The following is a 12,739-nucleotide window of genomic DNA, read 5'->3' as shown; positions in this document are numbered from 1 at the left end:
AGCGGCTGGGCCCGTGAGCCATGGCCGCTGAGCCTGCGCATCCGGAGCCTGTGCTCCGCAACGGGAGAGGCCACAACAGTGAGAGGCCCACGTACCGCAAAAAAAAAAAAAAAAGAGCATAGTGAGAAATAAAAGAGCAGAATAGGTTGGCACTGCCTTGGGTCCAGGTTCCTTTGTGCAAATAACTGTGTAACACTGAAGTGCTTTGAATAGATCTATGTAGGGGTTTGGTGGTTAAACTGCTGGGAGAAGTACTTGAATAAAAGAAAAGCATGTATAAATGTATTGAAATAGTCCAGGTGGGGGGAAAAAACCATCACAACGAAGGCTATAGTAGTGACAATAAAAGGGGGTGGATGTAAGAAGTAGAATGGACCAGACCTCGGAGATGCCTAGCTCTGAGGTCTGAGGAAGAAGATGATTGGGGTCAAAGCCCACTTCATGTCACGAAGCCTACTTGGCTAGAAGGATGGTCGGTGTCCTTGAGAGATACTGGGAAGATGGGAGAAAGTGGGAGGGGAGATGGGGAATGATAAGTTCCACATTGCATGTCTGGAGATTGAGAGCTTGGGGATACCCAGGTCCTCTTGTTCAGGATGTAATTGAATAAGTGGGTCAGGAAGAAATAAGGGCAGAGTGGAGGTGGAAGGTCACGGGAATGGAGGAAGTCCTCAGGGGAGAAAGCATAGAGTGAGAGGGAGGTGGAGGTTAGGAACCTACACTTATTGGGCTTTACTCCACCTGTGGTCCTGCACTAGCCATTTTACACCTATTACCCATGATCCTCCCTGCAAAGCAGAGATGAGTTGGCCCCATTTTATGGATAAGGAGACTGAGGCTCAACAAGATTAAGTAGCTTGTCCAGGGTCACCTTGTGAGAGAAGCCAGACAAGGAGACAGAGAAGCAGCCCACAGAGGGGTAGAAGAACAGGCTCTTATCATGGGAATCAAGGAAGGGGAGGGGGCTTGGAGCTTTGCTACCCAATTTCCCCATGCCAGGGCTCACATAGAAAATATCTCTATACAACATGGAGGGTCAGTAGAGAAGCTGATTTTCCCCGGGAGACAACTTGCCCTCCAGACTCCCCTGACTCTACATGGCTAGTCCCAGTCTGAAGTAATCAATATTTCAGCACAGCATTAAACAGGGATGACATTGAAAAAGATCTAACAACCGGTATACCCAGGTACCCACTAATACGAGCAGAAGCCCCCTACCACACAAACATCATTCTGTTACATAATGAGAGGTTCATCTTGGGGTCCTAGAGCAGGGGCTTGGGCAGCCAGGTGGTGGAAAGGGACACATGGGGGACTCTGGCGGTGGTTTGAAAATATTTCTATATTTTCATTACCCATATGGCTGAATGGTACATCCCAGCCTTGCCTGTGACCAATCTCCAGCACACCCCTGTGCCGTGACACACCAGCTGGGACCACTGGCTTAGAATTTGGTTAAATAGTGTATTTGACCTGGCAGAGGAGTAGGTCTAGGAGGATGGCGACTGGTAAAGCAGAGCTATCCGGCTTGGTGATTCGGAGGTCATTGTGGCCTTTAAGAGAGCAATTTCTGCAGTGTTATGGGTGTGGAAACCAGATTGCTAGTGGTTGGGACTGAGTGGGAGGTGAGGAAGTAGAGGCGGTGAGCGTATAATACTTTTTCGAGAAGTTTAGCTGTGAAAGGAGGGTGGAAGGTGGGATGGAAGCTCAGGAGAAATCAGAGTGGAGGAAAGAGTTTATTGGGGGTGGGAAACACTTGGGTGTAAGCCAGAGTGAAGCAGCCAGCGTAGAAAGAAAACAAGAAGAGATCTTCCAGGGGAGGGGAGGGGAGGGGAAGGGAGGGGAGGGAAGGGGAGGGAAGGGGAAGGAAGGGGAGGGGAGGGGCAGGAAGTGTTAAGGCATGAACCCTAGAAAGAGGAAGGGGTCCTTCTTCTGCAGAGACCAGAGGAAAGGAACAAAGGAAAGGAGACGACAGATATTTTGAGGTGGAAGGAAGTGATATGTGGTCTGGAAGGAAGTGGTATGTGGTCTGGATCTTGCAAGTTGAGGGGTACAGAGAGAGGAAGTGGGATTTGAGGGGAGAGGAAGGTTGGAGCAGGCCCCTGGGGATGAGACTGGCAGTCTGCCAGGGGATGAATATGAGTATTTCAGGCAGAAGCAATGCCCATTGTTTTCATTAAGCTGTGATGAAAACTCAGGCAGGTCACGGGACTTTGTCCTGCCATTTGTCAACCTGAGAACAACAGAAAAAACCAGGATGTTTGTGCCCTGGGATTTCGGGTAGTCAGGAGGGAGTGGGGACATACTGAGTGTGCAGTGAACTTGGAGTCCTTGTGAAAGATGGATTCTGAGGTCCTAGGTAAGCAGGATAGTGAAGCTAGTCAGGGGTTATTGGTGGGGAGTGAGATGAGCTTCCTCTGAAGGGGATCTGGGGTTCAACAGGCATAAAGTGAAAGATGGATAAAAACATGTGGTCAAGAACAAAGGAAAAAATGAAGTTCCAGACCTGGGGGAGTGTGTTGAATGGTGCCTGCTGGCAGGAGACCCATACCTGCTCTTTCATGCTCTCCCCTGTACCACAGGGGTTTGGGCACCTGAAAAACTCATTTCCAAGACTCCTTCGCCAGTTAGATTCTGCATTGGACCCACTGATGGGAAGCACTCAAGTGAAGTTAGAATGCACAAAGAAGGTGGAAGCTCTTTTTTGCTTGTGGTAACAGCATTAGCAGGGATGTGAGATACTAGGTTTCAGCAGTGGTTCCACTCATGTCAGGGAGTGCAGGATCCTGGGATCTGGGCACTTTCCCCTTTTCATTCTTTCAGCTCTATGAGCAGTAATGGCTTCATGAAGTTACCAACCTCTGGGTAATAGCATCTTCTCTTTTTTGCTTTGAACATCCAACCAACCCCTTTGACACACATTCCCTGTATTGAATTCCCCTCTGTTTGAAATACCTAGGGTGCTTTCTGTTTTCCAGGTGAGACAGTTTTACCTGTTGGAAAGCCCAGGATGTAACTGGGCATATAATATGGATGGCTGAAGTAAAGAGGAGATGAAGGGCTTGGGATGGGGGGTTCTGAGGTCAAATAACTGAGAAATCAGGGAGTGAACAGCTCAGCATAAGAGTCCATAGTTGAGGCTAGAGAGGAACTCTCACACCCTCCTCGGGGCTCTGAGTTCTATTGGGATCATGGGCTATTCCCCCAAATATTCCTTCCCAACTTCCACTCAGGCAGACCACTATCCTTACCCCCACCTCCCCAAGTTAACATCTTCTGTACCCCATGGGTTCCACTGACTGATCAAACTGTGATATGTTTGTTATCCATTCTCCCCACTACTTCCTCCTAAACTATATCCTCTTCATAGTTTTCCCACCTCCCCAAATCTCCAGGAATGTATTTTGTCGCCTGTTTTTGAAAGTCTTATTCCTTAATATAATTTCTTAATATAATTTATTGTAATAATAATAAATTATAATTTATTATAATAAAAATAATAAATTATAATTTATTATAATAATATATAATATAATATAATAAAAATAATAAATTATATTAAATATAAATTATATTTATAAATTATATTTAATTTATATAAATTATAATTTATTAAATTATAAATTATATAAATTATATTTAACAATATAATATTTAATAATATATTTATTATTTATTAATAATATATTATTTATTAATACTATTATTATTTAATAATTATTTAATAATAATAATAATTTAATAATATTATTATTTAATAATATATTATTTATTAATAATATATTATTGTCATTTATTATTTATATTTAATAATATATAATATTTAATTATAATTATATATAATTATATAATTATAATTATATAAATTATATAAATTATAATTAATTTATATAAATTATATTATATAAAATATATAATATAATAAAAATAATAAATTATAATATATTATAATAATATAATATATTATAATTCCTTAATATAATTTCTTAATCTGGAGCCCATGGGGATTCTAAGGGTTAGAATTTGCACAGTTAATTTCACATGTATGTGCATGTGGCTTTTTTGTCCCCCCGCCCCCCGAGAGAGAGACTATCATATTTATCACACTTTCAAAGGGATCCTTGTTCCCTTCACCTTGGGTGTGGTTCTAGGAAGAAAGAGAACAATCACTGATGAGTCTTAGAACTTAATTTGCTCAAGGTCTCTAGCTTTTTCTGTGACCTTGAAAAAGCCATTTTTCACCCCTTGGGACTCAGTTTCTTCATCTGTAAAGTGGAAACAATAATTCTTACTTTTCGGGATTATTATAAGGATTAGAAATAGCATAAAAGCCAGCACAGTGCTGGGCATGGGTGACTTTTAATAAAAGTCAGCCATTGGAATTGAGCTAGTTTGGGTTCCTCCAGAAACAGACCCTTAGTAGGAATTTCAGTACGAGTATTTTATTTGGGAGGTGACCTAGAAAATGTCAGTGGGGGGCGGGGTGAGAAGTGAAGAAAGAAAGGGGAGTAACCCAATAAAGCAAGTATTTTCAGTTGGAGCTCATTCCACTGGGGATCCCTGGGATACAGTGTGAAGCACACTCTGAATTATCCCCTCCAGGGGTGAGGGACTGGGGTACTTATCCACCTACTTGCTGCATATCATTGCCTGAGGGCTTCCAGGGACATTAACTCTCCAGCACAACTGGTTCCCTTGGCCAGGAAAAACCCTCAGGCATAAATTTTCAGTCATTTATAGTAGCAATTTAGTTGTATAAAGGTAAATGCTCAAGAGATAACAGCAGGGCAATGATAGCAACTGCACAGTGACTAATAGGAGGTCTTCCCCTGTCCTCACAATGAGCATTGATAGAGTCCCCACTCCCTGCTCCATGACCCCTTAGCTTGTCCTCTTTGCTCTGTGCAGGGCTAGCACTATAGTATCCTGTGCACACATATGTGTCTCTGCAGGAGGACTCGAACCTCTTTGAAGGCAGGGGTTGTATCTCACCCTAGGTCTCTGACACTAGGATTTGACATAATGGCTGATACAAAATGAAAATATCTGGTACGTGTCTATAACGAATTAACTGCCCTTAGAGTGGCTGTTCGGAGGTTTCTGATGACCCCACTCTGCCAGAGGTGTGGCACCATTAGGCATTCCACACACACGGTAGGAGATTTATGCCCCCTCCTGTTTCTGTGGCAGGTGCCTTTATCACAGCGTGTATGGTTCCTGAATCATTTGCCAAAGGATTCGTGTCCCACTATTTTAATCTCCAAAGGGATGATATTAGAAATTCCGTTTTAAAAAGGAGCTGTTTAGAGTGTCAGTATGCTATGATAATTATCTGGGAGGAGTTTTCCCCTCTGCTTCTCCTTGAACTGTACTAGTAAGCTCTTTTTCACCTCAAATACAAAGAATGGGAAGAATATGGACTATTTATGTGTGTCCCCCACCCCACCCTCATCCTCAACTCTCATCCCCATATTGCCAACTCATGGGGAGTGTACCCTGTTCCCCGGAGCACACGCCTGAATAAGCCTGATTGCTTTCCTGTATTTCTTTATAAAACTTTAAATATTCATCATGCCATCAAATCAAATGGGATTCTTTGGCTGTCATTCTTTTCAACACACTGAGTTCTTTTCTCCAGTACCTGTCCTATCACCATTTGAAGCCTCGGGAGACTTGGCATTTATCTAACATTCCCCCCTATAAGCTTGGCTCCCAATCAAGTGAGAGGGATGCTAATAGAAACAGAAGGCTGGGGCTTGTTACTGAGGCCGGGAAATCAGTTGGAGGTTTGAGGGACAGCAGAGAAAGACCAGCCATTTCTCCTAGCTCAAAGAAGGGGATTTGAGGATGAAAGGCCACCATCTCTGCACTATAGCCATTTATAACCAGCCTGAAGTTGGACGAAGCACCGCGCAGGAGAAAGCCCCGCGCTGCGGCTGCAGCAGGATTGGCGCGCCGCCGGGTGCAGGGAACGGGACGCGGGGTGGGGGTGGGGGGGGCACTGCAGGCGGGCACTGCAGCAGGTTACACTGCAGGCCGCCCGCCGTCGCTGAATTCACCGCAGTGCCGGACACGGCAGCTCGCCCAGACGCAGGCGGCGTGCTTCAAGAGCACGAGGTGCTGGACAGCGCACTTCGAGCTTCGGGAAGCATAAGGACGTCTCTGAAGAATAGCATCACCTGGACCACGAAGACTGCACGCGCAATGGGGAAGTGACACCTGTGGAGGGAGATTAAAAATGCACATTCTCAGACCCAACTGTGGAGTTCCGATTCTGTAGGCTTGGGATAGGATGAGAAGAATGTTTATTTTTAACATGCATCTTGGAAGCCTCTTCCGCAGGCATTAGCACAGAGGAGTTTGAGAAATACTGCTTTTGGAGTACCTCTCTGATGTTTTGATTTTCCCATCTCCCCACCACGACTTCTCTGCCCTCACATCCCCCACCCTCACATCTGTGCAACATACACACACACACACCCAGGCATCCGGTGCACAAATAACGTATTTATTACCCAAACTTTAAAAGTACTCATTCTGTTCCGGGGAAACCTTAGTTTTCTCAAAGAAAGATAAACAATCTGTAAGACAAAGCAGTTTCTCTCAAAGAGGTCCTACTGTCGCAGGGAAGACAGACAGGCAGACAGCTAACTGTAATACAGAGTGAAAAGGGCCCCCCTCAGGGTATGCAGCTGAGTGCGGTAGCAGCACAGGTGTGCAGGCTCAGGCTGTGTGCTCATACGGGGGGAAGATGGCTGTCACCTTTGGGCAGTGTGTCACTCTCACGGGCCTGCTGCGTGAGTTTTTCATGCACAGTTTCCTCCGTGTTATGGACAGCTCTCCATCTGTGTGGTGCATAGCACGCCGCCAAGTAAAGTGATAATTGCTTTGCTCGTTCATCGTGGAATCTCAGGGGACACCTGACTTGCTGAAAGAGCTTCCTCCCCTTAGTCTGCTGCATCACAGTCTTCTTGTCTTCCTCTTTTTCCAAGGTTCTCCCTCACTCCTTTCTTATCCACATGTCTCGATTTTGATGCCCCCCACCCCCCAAAAAAGAGCCTCTTTTTCCCCTAACTCCATTCCTTGTCCCTAGCTGCCAGATGCCATCTGTGCTGAGGGAGGTTTCGTAGTTGCTGCTAATGAGGGAGGTCCTTGAAGAGATGGAGTTGGATTGTTCGTCACAACAAATTATGGTGAGGGTGGAATGAGGTTTGACCCTAGCACCATGACACTTGGGCTAGCTCGGTGCTGAGGAGGTAGGATTGGCAAAGCAGGACTCAAGTAACAATCAAAGACCTTAACAGTAACTGCAACCAAACTGGCTCAGCATTGGTCACAGTGCCCTCTTGTCCAGAGGTCTATGCACAAGACTCCTTCACTCCTTGGCAAATACTGAGTCCTTCCATCCTCCACCCCATTGTCTGTCTCGAGTTTTCTCTTTTGCTAACCTACCACTTGGTATCCCATTACTGTCCTTCTCTTCTCTCTTCTCATGGACCTGATGCTTTGGACATCGTTATCAGTACTGTGCATTCTATAGACATATCCATTTCCAAATACCCAAACCATTCCCTTTCATCCAAGACATGATGGAGACCCTCTTCTAGGCCCTTCCATGCAAGCCACCCGTTTCTCAAAGTTCACACAAGTCCACGCATGTGATTAGAAGGCACAAGAAACCCTTATCCCTATTCTGACAGGATTTGTTTTCAAACAAAGTCATTGTGTTACTCCCTTGAACGAACCTGATTTTTAAGTCATGCCAGTTTTCACCAGTGATGGCTGTGTTTTTAACGCCACATTCCTGCTTCCAAAAAGTAAGGTTTGGAATGAATATTTCTGTGGCTGCCCAGTTATAAGCAAAGTTTCCGATGTGTGCCTTACACACATAGCATAGGGGCTTCCCCAGTTCTTTTCCCCAGACCATGTCTTATGTTTGGCTTTCTTGCCAGGACTGTCCTGGAACATGCTTCTCAACTTGCATGGTTCTTTCTGCCTCAGTCTAAGCCCTGTTTCCCATATCAGCCTATCTGGTCTGATGTCTGATACTCCAAAGCAGGAGTCTCATCTAGAGCCAAGAGTATGCACCCCACAGAACTCAGTGACCCCCATTACCACAAACGCCCACTGTCATGTCCCACCATCACATTGGTCTCCTTAGATGTAGTAGCTGGTTCAGATCCAGCTGCAGTTTCCTAGACCACCCCCTATGCTGTATCATGGACTAATGGACAATCTACTGGAGGAATTGGACGTGTTCCCATCAGTTCCCTCAGCTCCAGCCCAACCCAGCCATTCTCTTGCCCATTTGCCCCTTGCATTTAATTACCATAACAACCCATCAAGGTATGAGTGTTCCTTCTTTGCAGGTATGGAAGTTGAAGTTCACAAAGGCTGAATAATTTGCCCATAGTAACTGGTTGGCCTGTGACTATAACGCAGGTGATCAGCCTTCTTCATCCAGGAAACAGTCTCAGACTGTGTGAGCTTTTAGCTTTCATCTTTAGAGGCATTCCAATGAAAAGAAGAACACTTTCCCTACTAGTTCTTCCAAGATGGTTGGTTCTTCTCACTCTTGGTTTGGCCAAAGGAAGTCATAGACTTTTAAGGACGTTAAATATGCATGGCAAATGCTGGCAGTGTCCTGCTCATATCCCCTTAGCACTCAGTGGTTCTGTGCTGAGAGCCTCTTATTGCAAACATCTGCATCTCCTTGCCTGAGGACTTTCTCTAGCAGCGAGAACATGCTTCCCCCCACCCCACCCCACCTGCCCTGCAGAGAAGGCTGTAAATGCTAAGGAGTTAACACCCTGAGAGAGGCATCCAATCAATGACAAATTTGAATTTTGTGATCAATTACCTTGTCACCTCTCATGAGGGACAGCACTGGAACATGTGTCCTACACCATCTCCCAAAAGTTCCCAGTGGGATTGAGCCCCAGTTACCCACAGCAGTAAACTGTTCACACAGACCTTGTGTTGGCTTCCTTCCCTGTCTCACTTCCTGATTCTGCTACTGGTACTTCCTGGGCTCACCTCCCAAATACACTACTTGCTCTTGAATCCTAGACTCAATGTCTGCTTCTCGGGGAAGCCAAGCTAAGACACTCAGCTTGGAATCTTAGAGGTCATCTGGCTCAGCCATCTCATGACTGAATTAAGTCCCAGAGAGGGAGGTGACCTGCACAGGGCACACCTGGTAGAGGTGGGCTGTAGTCACAGATGTCTCCAACTCTTAGTCCAGCTCCCATTCCATTCTGGGATTCTCCTCCTGCAACCCCTGGCAGCCACATACCGGGCAGTCATATATCACTGTGAATACACCACCAGGAATTGGCAGAACTGGCTGGGAAGTGGAGTAAGGATGGTAGGGAAAGAGCGAATGAGTGCAGAAAAACCTGCAGTCCATAAATCTCATTATGATTCACCCCTGAACTTCGTCAACAATTCACACCATTCTGCCTCTCTGGCTAGCTCTGTGCAGCAGGAATCTGCTGCCTCGACCCAGGTTAATTACACAGTTGTCCTGAGACTTTAGAACCACAGAGGTTAAAACAAGCTTTGTGTCTGTGTCCTGGCAGGCTGCTGTATGCCCTTTTCAAGCCGCCACTGGCGCTGCTGAACGCTGGCCTTGGTGCTGGAAGCTGGGGTGAGCTGAACCGGGTTGCTGGAGGTTAGAGGCTCAGAACATCATCAGAGCTGAACGGGAGCTTTGTGATCACTTATTTTACCTCCCTTGTGGTACAGGGGGAGATGTGAGACCCAGAGGGTGGATGGGAGCGCTCCAATGGCATGATTACGCCTGCTCTTTAAGAAGATCATATAACTTGGCTTTGATTACCTCTGTCAATGGGAGGGAAGAGGAAGCTCATAGAATTCCAAATAGCATGTAATACAAAATAATTTCTATTTTGAGTGTAGATTGAATTCAAAGCCATTTGGGTGGGGAAAGGGGTTGCAGGTGTGCTTTTGTAATCACGTTGAGCCCTGCTGAATGAGGCGAGAGGCAGAAAGGTGGAGAACGTAGGGAGAAAAGTCAGGAGGTAGCCAGCCTAGGATTAAGGATGCCCTGTGGACAGTCTACATGGGGATAAACAACAAGCCACTCCACAAATATGAACGTATTTCCTTCACCAGTCTTGCAACATTGCCCTACACACACACACACACACACACACACACACACACACACTCACACATGCACTGCATGGTTTTAAGAGCATCATATCCACCACCTCTTTCCAGAATCTCCAGCATCCTCCTCTCCTTGTCACTCTGCCAGATGCATTCTGAAATCCTTCGTCTTTGGTCCATCCAGCCATCTTCCCCTATACCTCTGCTGCTGAGCCCTGGGGAGAAAATGTGGACACTGAACTTGGGCCAGAGTTTGGATCTCATGTCTCAATCTAGCCCCTTCTCCCCCTTGGGACTTGGGCTTGGGTGATCTTTTTTCACTCTCTATGGTGGCTGTTCTAACCTTCAACTTTTCTGAAGACCTTTAAACTTCCCCAGTTTCCTCTGAGTAGATGACAACACTTCCCTGTTAACAATGAACAATCGGACTATCAGGAATGGATTCCCTCAACCCCATTAAAAATCCATCTGCTCTCCAAATTATCCGTTCCTTCTTTCTTTCTCTCATAAAGGAGGACGTTTCCTTCTTCTGCCCAAGGAAAACCCTTCTATCCGTGATGTAAGGCCTTTCTCCTTCAATCTCTCTGAGGAACGCTTCCCATCACTAAGGCACTCTCCCCATCTACCTCTCCCTTCTACTGAGTCTTACCTCTCAGCACAGAAGCAGGTTCAAGTTTCTGTCATTTTATAAAGTCTCCTTCTAACTAATCATCTCCTCTCTCACCTTACTTTAAGCGCCAAATTTTCTTTATAAAGTAACATACATTTCTCTCACTCCAATCATCCCACAATGCATTGCACTATGGGCTTTAGCTAAGTCACTTCACTGAAACCACCTTTGTTTAGGACAAAAATGACCTCATATTTACGATGTCCAGTAGACCCCTCCCCTGCAATCCTTTTCTTACTTAGTTTTTCCTTACCACTTCACACTTTTGAGTACCTTAAAAATCATTTTTCTTCCTTGAAATTTGTGACCGCAGTGGTTTTCCCCCTCCCTCTTGCATCACACCTTCCAGTCTCTTGAGCATTTTTTAAAGATTTTGGTGTTCTACAGGATCCTATTCTTGATCCTCTCCTCTCCTCACTTTATGCATTCTCCCTGGGTAAACCTGCCCATGCTCCTGGGCTTCTCCCACACGAGTTCATTGCTCCCAGATGCATGGCGCAGCACAGCCCTGTCCTCTGAGCCAGACACGAATATCCCAAGTCCTATGAACACCTTCATTGCATGCTCACAAGCACCTCAAACTCATCCTATCCTCCACAGAAATTATCACACTTGCCCCCAAAGATAGCTTTTTTTTCTCTTATTTTCTATAGCAAAGAATTTGAGTTACCCTTAACTCCATTCCCCACCTTCCTCTTACCTTTCTATACTAACATTCCATACATTATGCATCTGTAGTTACCTAATATCTAGTCTTATGGCCATTCAACACACACTTGTTTATTTGCCAGTTAAGCTTTTTCGTTTGCTTTTTAGGTGCTTGTATGTGTATTTGTCTGTCTGCCCTTGTTTTATTCTTTGTAAAATACAATTCCAGGCAGGGAAAAGGCAAGTTATCATTAGTCATTTATACTTTAGTGTCAATGAGTTCTCTGATAGGAGGATATGATAAGGGACACAGGGGGGAAGCCTGAGTGCCTTAGAAGGTAGCTAAATGGAGAAGAAAGAGGCAACCCCCAGGCACAGAACCAGGTAGCTGGAGCACTTGAGCCAACTCTGCCAGCTTCCCAATTTTCTCCCAGCCTCGGCATGCAGTGCTCACTAGCCTCAAATTACAAGAAGCTTGTCATTGCTTCGCTTCTATCTCGGGACTGACCCATCTGTGTCTGGCTCTCACTGACTGTTGCACTTGAGATTTAAAGATTTAGGATCAAGTTGTCTGGTCTATAAACATAAGCTATATTTTCCCTCCTCTCTCGCTTTCTCTCTTGCTTTCTTTCTTGCTTTTACTTAGCTAGAATGTAATTAAATTTGAATTGCAGCCAAAGCTGATTTGTGAGACAAGCATTTGGTTAGCGATATCAAGCCAACCAGGTAAAAAAAAACTCAGCAACATTTCAAAAAGGCCAATAATCGCATTGTGATTGAAATTCAGGCCTTCTCTTCTCATCCCCTCTCCTATTAACTCGGACAAGAGCTGGAGTTCCTCTTGGGACCTTTGGCTCGTTGCATTTTGCAGGTGGGTCTAGGTGTATAACTAGGCACATAGCACAGAGGGGAGGGCCACAGCGTCCCGCCCCCCACCCCAGCCATAGCTGAGAAGCAGTAGTTTGACTAACAGATTCCAGGATATTAGAGGAGGACTAGATTTAGCAGAATTAAGGGGTTAGGACATTGGGGTAGGGACAATGATGGAGGGACAGTGAAGGAGCGGGAAAGGACCGGATGGTTCGAACATCAAATCCTGGAATGTGAGGATGGAATATAAGACGGAAAATGAGATTAAGAGTCAGAGGGAAGGTCTTTGAGGATCATTCATTCATAAAACAACAGATTCTTAAGGTTGGAAATGAACTCAAGTGGCATCTATTTTTAACACCCCTTCTCTATCCTACTGATGTGGAAACTGAGGCCCAAGAAGGAAATGGACTTACC

Source organism: Pseudorca crassidens, chromosome 10 (assembly GCF_039906515.1).
Source record: "Pseudorca crassidens isolate mPseCra1 chromosome 10, mPseCra1.hap1, whole genome shotgun sequence".
NCBI lineage: Eukaryota > Metazoa > Chordata > Mammalia > Artiodactyla > Delphinidae > Pseudorca > Pseudorca crassidens.
This window is presented reverse-complemented; position numbering follows the sequence as displayed.